The following is a 9901-nucleotide window of genomic DNA, read 5'->3' as shown; positions in this document are numbered from 1 at the left end:
GTTCTCTCGGCCGCGCTCTCTCGGCCGCGCTCTCTCGGCCGCGCTCTCTCGGCCGTGCTGTCTCGGCCGCGCTGTCTCGGCCGCGCTGTCTCGGCCGCGCTCTCTCGTCCGCACCCTCTCAGCCGCCCTATCGTTTGCGCCAGTGGTGTGACAGCCCCCCCCCCCCGTCCGGCAGTACCTGAGCCAGCGGCCAGACGCCAAGCAGCTGGGCGAGATGGTGTTCGGCAGTGTGGCGCTGGCCTACGGCGGGCCCGCCTGCAAGGTGCACGTGATCAGAGGTGGGGCGACGCCGGCCCGGACACGGCTTCGACACCCGGCGAGGGCTGACGACCGCGGCTCCCAACTGACGCTGGAGTGGAATGTTTTGTTGTTGTTGTTGAAAAGGTGCTGTGTTGGCCTCTTGCGATGGTTATAGTCACGTGACTTTCATTGCCTTGGTCCCAGGAGCGCCACTCTGCGATATTTTTGCTGTAATGCCACGACCAAAGAGGTGTGTTTCTAAGCCGTCACTTGCTTATGTGGTTGCTCGCCTGATTGTTGGGTGCTGAGCTAGATAGATGTTACATGTCACACGCTCGCCATGGGTGTTTCGGGCGTCGGCGGTGCTGCTGACTGCATGGTGGTACGGTCCCAAACGGTCTCCGTGCGTCGGACCGTTTCTCGCCAGCCAACGCGCCTCGTTCTGTTGTCTCGCCGGCGTGTCTGAGAGCGTGTCTGAGCCCGGCCGACGTCATCAGGCGGTGAAGGCGGCGGCGAGGAGTGGGCCGCCACCGACACACTGATGCTGAGTCGGGTCTTCCCCGTCCCGCGCTCCACCGGCCGGCGGGGCCGCACCCACGGCAGCAGGTGAGGGTCAGACGGCACCCACGGCAGCAGGTGAGGGTCAGACGGCACCCACGGCGGCAGGTGAGGGTCAGACGGCACCCACGGCAGCAGGTGAGGGTCAGACGGCACCCACGGCAGCAGGTGAGGGTCAGACGGCACCCACGGCGGCAGGTGAGGGTCGCGCAGCACCCACGGCAGCAGGTGAGGGTCAGACGGCAACCACGGCAGCAGGTGAAGGCTACACAGCCCCACGGCAGCAGGTTAGGGTCGCACAGCACCCACGGCAGCAGGTGAGGGCCAGACGGCACTTACGGCAGCAGGTGAGGGTCAGGCGGCACCCACGGCAGCATGTGAGGGTCGCGCAGCACGGCAGCAGGTGAGGGTCGCATAGCACCCACGGCAGCAGGTGAGGGTCAGACGGTACCCACAGCAGCCGGTGAGGGCTACACAGCCCCACGGCAGCAGGTGAGGGTCACACAGCACGGCAGAAGGTGAGCATTACACAGCACCCACGGCAGCAGATAAGCGCCATGTGTACCCCTTCCGACTCCTCCAGTATCAGGCGAGTGTCCCATGTGGCTGGCGGGCCACCATGCATGCGTTACATGTGGTGTTGGTGTACGGGCTTCTCGCAGTATAGCGGAAGGCGCCATGTTGGCAGACGTGCCATTGGTTCTGGTCTGATCGCTGTGTATCGACCGTCGAGCGACCTCAGTGGCCGATTGGAGAAGGCCGCCATTCACAAGACGACGCCTTAAAACCAGTTTTTGGTGCTACGTCTGCGTGAATATCTTCGTTGGAATGCTTAAGGCGTGGGTCACGTTACTGATGATACCTAGTGTAGATGATAATGTACCCTAATGAGTAAATGTACTTCATAGGTAGAAGTCAGGAATAGATCAAGGTTCAGCCCCTCGCAGACTCTGTCCCGTCTGGATGGTCAGACTACGGACGCACATGCGTCGGCCCCGTGCGGATCCCGTTCTGATCCCGTTCTGATCCCGTTCTGATCCGTTACACCGAGCGGCTGCCGTCATCCGTGCTCTCTCAGGCCAGCTGGGGCGGCCTGTGCTGACCCGCCGGCTCACGTTTCAGCGGAACGAGTCTGGACGAGTCGTGCAGCTCCACCGGCAGCGAGCTGTCCCTACTGAGGCTGGACGGCGTCGGCTCCTCGCCCACCCACCCCAGGTCGGTGCCCTCGTCCACCCAGCCGAGGTCGGTGCCCTTGCCACCCACCCCAGGTCGGTGCCTTGGCCCAACCACCCCAGGTCGGTGCCGGGGCCCAACCACCCCAGGTCGGTGTCCTTGCCCACCGAGCCCTGGTCAAAACCCTTGTCCACCCACCCCAGGTCGGCGCCCTTGCCCACCCACCCCAGGCCAGTGCCATTACAGTTGTTTATTTCTGCCTACCTTCAGATAAGATCGTGCCAGCCCAGCATGCTGAATTCTGACCATCTATTTGTTTAAAGTATGTAAGGTGTCGGTATCTTGAATTTAAACTCGGACGAGCACTATACAGGCTACTGGTCATGGCAGTGCTCCTGTGTCCATCTCAGTCGGCACGTTGCCTGCCACGTGACATCGCATTATCAGCATCAATGCCAGTCCGCCTCCAGTGAAGCACGTGCGTCTCGTTCCCTTCGGCTGTGGCCCGAAGCCAAGCGTCACGGGCTGTTGTTCGGGGCCAGGTCCTGCAGTATGGACTGTCCGCCGCCGGTGGGCCGCCCGAGCGAGGACTCGGGGCTGAGCAGCGTCGACAGCTTCATGGGGCCGCCGTCGTGCCTGCCGACGCCCTACGGCACGCCCATCTCGACACAGGGTCAGTGGGCGTGCGTCCCGTCCGGGGACGGCCGGCTCTCACCGCTGACAGCGTGACGTCGCTGACCGTAGATGCACACGTGGTCTGCCGGCGTGAGAGCTGGGAGGCGACGGCGGAGCGTATTTCTAGGTTGACTCGTCCTTTTTACCTGCGAGTTGCTGCATTTGCCTGCTTTGTGTCTCGTACACCACTCGTAGCAGGCCCGGCGTGGCCCGTTTTGTGTACGATAGATACCAGGAGCTTATTCTGTAGCTGCTGCTGTCGGGCGTGGGCGAGCTGCCGTTTTTCACGCCGCGTCCTCGTGCCGCCTCCTGCCGCGTCACCTGCTCGTGCTGCCTTGGTGCGCGTCGCAGCCGCCGGTCACAGTGTTCCCTGTCGCGTGCTCATGCTATGGTATAACGTGTCACCCGCCGGGGCGCGGTGCAGCGTGTAACGAGCCGCCGTGACCGTGCTGCCGCTGCGGCAGGCTCCGGCGCATCGCTGGGCTCGCACGGCTCACTCCACCGGCACTCGCTGCTGCGGCCCGTCGGCTCCTCCGACCTGGTGGTGACGTCACGCGATGACGTCAGCCTGCGCGTGACGTCACGGACCCGGCTGGCGGTGGGCGTGCTGGTGACGCTGGCCGGGCCAGGCCGCAGGTCAGCCGGGGTCAGGCCGTCCCGGTCACGGGGGCGGGGGCGGGGGCGGGGCGGGGAGCCGGCCGAGACCTCGCGCCACCCTGAGGCACTTCTCAGCGTCCAGTTGTGACGACTGGTGCAAGGTGCCTCCCTGGAAATAATGTGCCCAAGGACGCGCTGCTGCGGTACTCTGTCCAGCAGCTGTGTGGTGTACCTTTGTGTGACGCCCGTGTGGCCCCCGGTGACTGTTCTGGAGGACACGCTGCTGCAGTACCCTGTCTAGCAGCTGTGTTGTGTATCTTCATGTGACACCCGTGTGATTCCCTGGTGGATGTCTGACTCCCTGTGTGATTCCCTGGTGGATGTCTGACTCCCCGTGTGATTCCCTGGTGGCTGTCTGACTCCCTGTGTGACTCTCCGGTGGCAGTGTTCTGGAGGACACGCTGCTGCAGTACTCTGTCCAGCTGGAGCACCTGCTGGCGCGGCTACAGCTCAGCGTGGAGCGAGCGTACCCCAACCGGCGACACTTCGTCCGGACCGTATACCAGGCGACTGGCGCTGCCAGACAGGTGAGTCGCCGGCCACGGCCCGCCCCGCCCCCAGCGACCGGCCATGTCGGACAGGTGAGCTGCTGGTCCCTCCCCGCCCGCCCCCAGCGACCGGCTCTGTCAGACTGGTGAGCCCCCGGCCCCCCCGCCCCTAGCGACCGGCGCCGCCAGACAGGTGAGTCGCCAGCCACGGCCCGCCCGCCCCCAGCGACCGGCCATGTCGGACAAGTGAGCTGTCCGCCGGCCACGGCCCGCCCCGCCCCCAACGACCGGCGCTGCCAGACAGGTGAGCTGCTGGTCCCTCCCCGCCCCACCCCCAGCGACCGGCTCTGTCAGACTGATGAGCCCTCAGCCCCGCCCCGCCCCGCCCCCCCGCCCGCCCCCAGCAACCGGCGCTGTCAGATAGGTGACCTGCCGGCCACGCCCCGCCCCGCCCCGCCCCGCCCCCCCCACCCCACCCCACCACCCCACCCAGCGACCGGCTCTGTCAGACAGGTGAGCTGCCGGCCACGCCCCGCCCCGCCCCACCCCCAGCGACCGGCGCTGCCAGACAGGTGAGCTGCCGGCCCCGTCCCGCCCCCTCCCCCCGCCCCCAGTCACGGTCGCCTGGCTGCAGGCGTCAGCCCACACTGGCGTTGTGAGCGTGCGGTCTGAGAGCAGACCCTGAGCCATATCGTTTGAGTTTCGAAGCTTTGTTCGGGCTGAGGCGATCAATACACGCACAACCCTGCGCTGCGACCCTGTCTGGATATTGAATAAGGAGCGTGGGTGGGGGGGGGGGGGGAGGGGTGCCTCGTCAGGGCGTGCGAGACACGCGTCACGTGCGACATTCGCCGTATGTCATCAGTGCTCCGTGCCGTCCGCACGGACCAAGTGTGACACTCCTGGTGACGAGGCTATCTCTCCCTGGACAGGACCTGCTGAACCTGCTGTCGGCGCCGCGCCTGCCGCGTCCCGTCTGGCTGGGTTTGACGTCAGACAGCGTGACGTCACACCAGCGTCACCGTCTGGCGGCGCTGTTCGTGGCCGAGCTGACGTCGCTCGTCGCCGAGTTCGACACCAAGGAGAACAACTGGTGAGGGGCGCGACGGTGCCGGCGCCGGCGGCCGCCGCTGCCAGGCTACGGGTCGGGTACTGAACCCGTCTGTGCGTAGGGTGTGTATCTGCAGGAGGTGATGTGTCTCATCTCCGGTGTAGAACTGTACCCCTGCATCATGATAGAACTGTGGTGTAGAACTATGGTGTAGAACCGTAGCATCACGCCGGCCCCATCTGCCACGCACCCAGTGTTTCCACGGATGTTAGCGTTACGGCTTTGCCGTTGTTTGACTGCGCTGTGGTAGGTCTCTGTGCGCGAGCTGTTGCTGTTCGTTTTATCCACCCCGCGCGAGCGGACCTCAACGCAGTCTCCGTGGCCGTGGTGACCATTGCCGTGTGTGTGTCGCGGACAGCTTCGTCACAACGGTGCTGACGGCCGTGCTGACGCACCACCTGAACTGGGTGACGACGGTGGCGCCGCGTGGCGGCGGTGCCGGCGGCAGACTGGACGGCGCCGCCGGCCACCCGCCGCGACCGGCCCGCACCCTGGTGGTCGGCCAGCGAACTGAGATCATCGGCCGCTTCCTGCTGCTGCTCAGCTACTTCATCCGCTCTCAGCTGGTGAGCTGGGGTTGGGAGTGCTGGAATGACTGCTCATCTGGCGAGTGGGAGTGCTGGGGTGGCCCTGCTCAGCTGGTGAGTGGGAGTGCTGGGGTGGCCCTGCTCAGCTGGTGAGTGGGAATGTTGGGCTGGCCCTGCTCAGCTGGTGAGTGGGAGTGCTGTGGTGGCCCTGCTCAGCTGGCGAGTGAGAGTGCTGGGGTGGCCCTGCTCAGCTGGCGAGTGAGAGCGCTGTGGTGACCCTGCTCAGCTGGTGGGTCTGAGCGCTTTGGTGACCTTTTTTGAGCTGGTGAGCTGGGGTGTGCTAAGCTCGCCAGAAAACGTTCACGGCATCCGCTGCTTGCTGGCGGTAACAAGCCATGTGGGTAACGCTGCTCTGTCCGTCCTCAGTGTGTCCGTACCCATGAGCGTCACTCATTGGATGTTCTGCCAAACCGCACCTGATCCACTGGCGTCTGCCGAGTCATACGCCACGGCCGTGACGCTGCCCGCTACCTGACCGGTGACGACGCTGGCGCCGTCGCTGGCGCCGTCGTTGGTACCACTGCTGGCGCCGTCGTTGGTGCCACTGCTGGCGCCGTCGCTGGCGCCGTCTGACCGTGCTCGGCTGCCGCAGGTGACGGAGACGATGCCGTGGAGCTTCTCGCCGCTGCGCGCCGCCAACAACAACCGGGGTCCGGCGGCCGGCGCCGTGCAGGGCGGCCTCTCGCCGACGCCGTCCCCGGCCGCCGCCGCCGCCGCCGACGCCTCGAGCGGCACGCTGCGCGCGGCCGGCGACCGGCTGGGCGGCTCCACGGTGACGCTGCGCGCTGATGAGCCCCCGGAGGCGCCGCCACCGCCGGAGCCGGCGCCGCCGCCGCCGCCGCTCGAGCCGGCCGCCGCCGCCGGCTCCCGCTCGCGCTCCCGCTCTCGGTTCTACGTGCGGCTGGACGAGTCGGACGCGGAGCCGGCGGAGCCGCCCGGACGGAGCCGGTTCTACCGCGCGCTGCACGAGGACGCCGCGGCGGGGGGCCGCTGCGAGCGCAGTGAATGCCGACGGGCGGCCAGCGGGGCCGGCCGGCAGCAGGCGGCCGCCGACGCCGGTGACGTCGCCGACTCAGGCTGTGATGCGGTGGACTCGGGCCGTGCCTGTGCCGACGCTAGCCGCGACGTCATAGATTTTGATCTGGATATTACCGACTCGAGTCGTGTTTTTGCAGACTTTAGTGGCGATGCTGTGGGCTTGAGCTGTGGTGATGCGGACTCGAGTCAAGCCGCTGGCGACATGAGTCGAACTGTGGAGTCCGGGCGCGGCGCCACGGACTCGTGCCGCGATGTTGCCAGCTCCAGACGGGATACTCTGAACTCCAGCTGCGACTCCATAAACTCGAGCCGCGACGTGAACTCGAGTCATGACACGGTCATCTCCGGGCGCGACGCCGCCGACTCCGGCTGCGACACGGTCGACTTCCTGCGCGCGCCGCCGGCCGGCCGGCGCGCCTCCTCCGCCTCGGCGTCCGGCTGCTGCTCGGCTGTCGTCAGCGCTCCCCTGGCGCAGCCCCGCTACACCCGGCCGCGGGCCGCCCCGCCGCCGTCGCCGCCGCCGCCGGCCGGGGCGCCGCTGCTGGTCGTCACGGACGCGCCGTCGGCGGCCGGCTGTGGGCCCGGCTCGCGGGAGGCGGCGGCGACGCTGCTGGCCGTGCCGGGCCGCGGCGCGCAGTCGCGCTCGTGCGAGACGCTGGCGCGGGCGGCCGCCGCGCCGCCGGCCGGTCTGTCCGGCCGCCGCCTCTCGCGCTCCTCGGCAGATCTGCGCGGACCCGTCCGCTTCCTGGTGGGAGGTGACGAGGAGACGCCCGAGGGCGGCGCCGACGCGCCGGCCGACGCCGCGCCGGAGACGGCCGCGGAGACTCCGGCCGAGACACCGGCCGACACTCCGGAGGAGACGCCGGCGGAGACGGAGCTGGCGGTGCGCGTGTCGGAGAGCTCCGATGACGACTCTGGCTTCGCGGGTACGTACCAGGGCTGCCATTGGATTGGCCGCCTTTTGGACTTGTTTTCGTCGCATGGAACTAGCTCGAACTAGCATGGACCTGGCCTTTGCGACATGGACGTGGATTCACGCAACACACTGTGCGAAGTGAAGGGGCGGTACGATGAACGATGCTTTGCTATCGCCCGTCTACTAATCTTTTTTGAGTTCTTCAGGAGTGGGTGGGGAGATATTTATGGGGCGGTAGATGTTGTACGTGCGTTTTATTGCCTCCTCGTAGCGCCGTAGGGCCAGGCGTTGGAACCCTCACTTGTGACGGAAGACTACTACTAGCGTTACCCCCTGGTGGCAGATTGTGGATGTTGTGCTGGTCTGGTCATGCTGGAGTACGAGGGTCCGCTCTAGTGACGTCACCCACTGCTCCCCTCAGGCTTTTCTTGCAGTGCTGATCTGACATTGCAGTGCTGATCTGTTCTGGTAATGACAGAGTTCCAAGACTCGCTAGAGGACAGTGCACCAGTGACGTTGCCCACGGTTTCCCCAGGCTGTGAGCGTTGTTCCGGTCTAATCATGCTAGAGTCCGGAGACCCGCTGGACGAGTGTGCACCAGTGACGTCATCAACGACCAAGTTGAGCCGACGCCACAGCGACTCGATCCGAGACACGTCACACTACCTGCGCGGCTACAGGTCCTTCAGGTACGCTCCCTCCGTAACCAGGGTTGTGACATGTAATGGGGCCGAGGCAGTTGCGGTAATACCCTACGGGTCCTTCAGGTACGCTCCCTCCCTAACCAGGGTTGTGACATGTAATAGGCCCGAAGCAGTTGCGGTATTTTCCTACAGGTCCTTCAGGTACGCTCCCGTACTAACCAGGGTTGCGGCATGTAATGGGCCCGAGGCGGTTGCGGTAATATTCTACAGGTCCTTCAGGTACGCTCCCGCACTTACCAGGGTTGTGACATGTAATAGGCCCGAGGCAGTTGCGGTATTATCCTACAGGTCCTTCAGGTACGCTCCCTCACCACTCAGGGTCGTGACGTGTGATAGGCCCGAGGCAGTTACGGTAATACCCTACAGGTCCTTCAGGTACGCTCCCTCACTAACCTGGGTTATGGCATGTAATGGGCCCGAGGCAGTTGCGGTAATATTCTACAGGTCCTTCAGGTACGCTCCCGCACCTGCCAGGGTTGCGGCATGTAATAGGCCCGAGGCAGTTACGGTAATACCCTACTGGTCATTCAGGTACGCTCCCTCATTAACCAGGGTTGCGGCATGTAATAGGCCCGAGGCAGTTACGGTAATACCCTACAGGTCCTTCAGGTACGCTCCCTCACTTACCAGGGTTGTGACATGTAATAGGCCCGAGGCAGTTGCGGTAATATCCTACAGGTCCTTCAGGTACGTGCCCTCAATAACCAGGCTTATGACATGTAATGGGCCCGAGGAAGCTAAGGTAAAGCCGCATGTGTGTACACATCACTTAAAGTGGATGCTCTCTGTTCCTCTTATTGGACGCAGTGTGGAACTACGCGATAGTTCTACAGTTGCGTCGTGTTCAAGAGGTTCATCGCAGACATGCAGGCCACGTTTTAACCACGTGCCACTTCCGCGCCGTGTTGGGTCGTCGTGATGCTCCGATCCCGATTGCTGTCATTGCTTCCCTGCATTGTTTTGGCCGTGCGTTTGCGTTTCCTTTGCGGTGCGTGGACCTCGACAGCAGTTCTAAAGGCTCTTCACATCTGCACAATCGCACTGGCCTTCTGCCTAGCTTGTTCTATTGGCACCCTGCCGTCGGCTTCGAGCTCCGTTATGTCTTTTTGGATCGGGAGGAAGATGACGTGGAATATTGATTCGATCACGGTGAAATGGAAGCCAGCTTGAACATGCCGCCACGATTTGTAAACGATTTCAGGTTGGCGATGGACAGCAACTAGTAATACTTTATGTAATCGAGATGAAAAATAATAGGGAATGATAATGTAATAGGGAATCAGACCAACGAATGATAGGAAATGATGATATTCTCTGTTTTTCGGCATTTGAGTTTCCTTGCTGAAAATGTTCGACGTCGGTGTACAAGAAGGCGATAGATAAAGAAGATGTTAAGTATTAAACGGGGTATCCCACCTTGTTGTACTTTACACCTATTGTTACATCGGACGCGCACGATTTGACCAGTAGTACCAGTTTTCTCGAAATCCTTCGAAAGACTTCAGAATTTCGATTTGAAGTGACCGACCCTGTGGGAAAATGAAATGTGTGCACCACACTAATGTTTGCGTAATAAATGCTACAAAGGCTTAAAACACCATGTAGACAAACACATTCGCGAACATGAAGCTATCATCACGCGAATTGAATGAAACGTTGAACTATGACTTTGATTTCTGCGCTATGGTATTCACCATAGTGGCTCTTGTCAAGGCGCACGTTGGCTTTGAGAATAAGAGTATCACATGATCCAT

The sequence above is a fragment of the Pollicipes pollicipes genome, unplaced genomic scaffold, assembly GCF_011947565.3.
Source record: "Pollicipes pollicipes isolate AB1234 unplaced genomic scaffold, Ppol_2.1 Scaffold_6052;HRSCAF=7182_pilon_pilon_pilon, whole genome shotgun sequence".
Lineage (NCBI taxonomy): Eukaryota > Metazoa > Arthropoda > Thecostraca > Pollicipedomorpha > Pollicipedidae > Pollicipes > Pollicipes pollicipes.
This window is presented reverse-complemented; position numbering follows the sequence as displayed.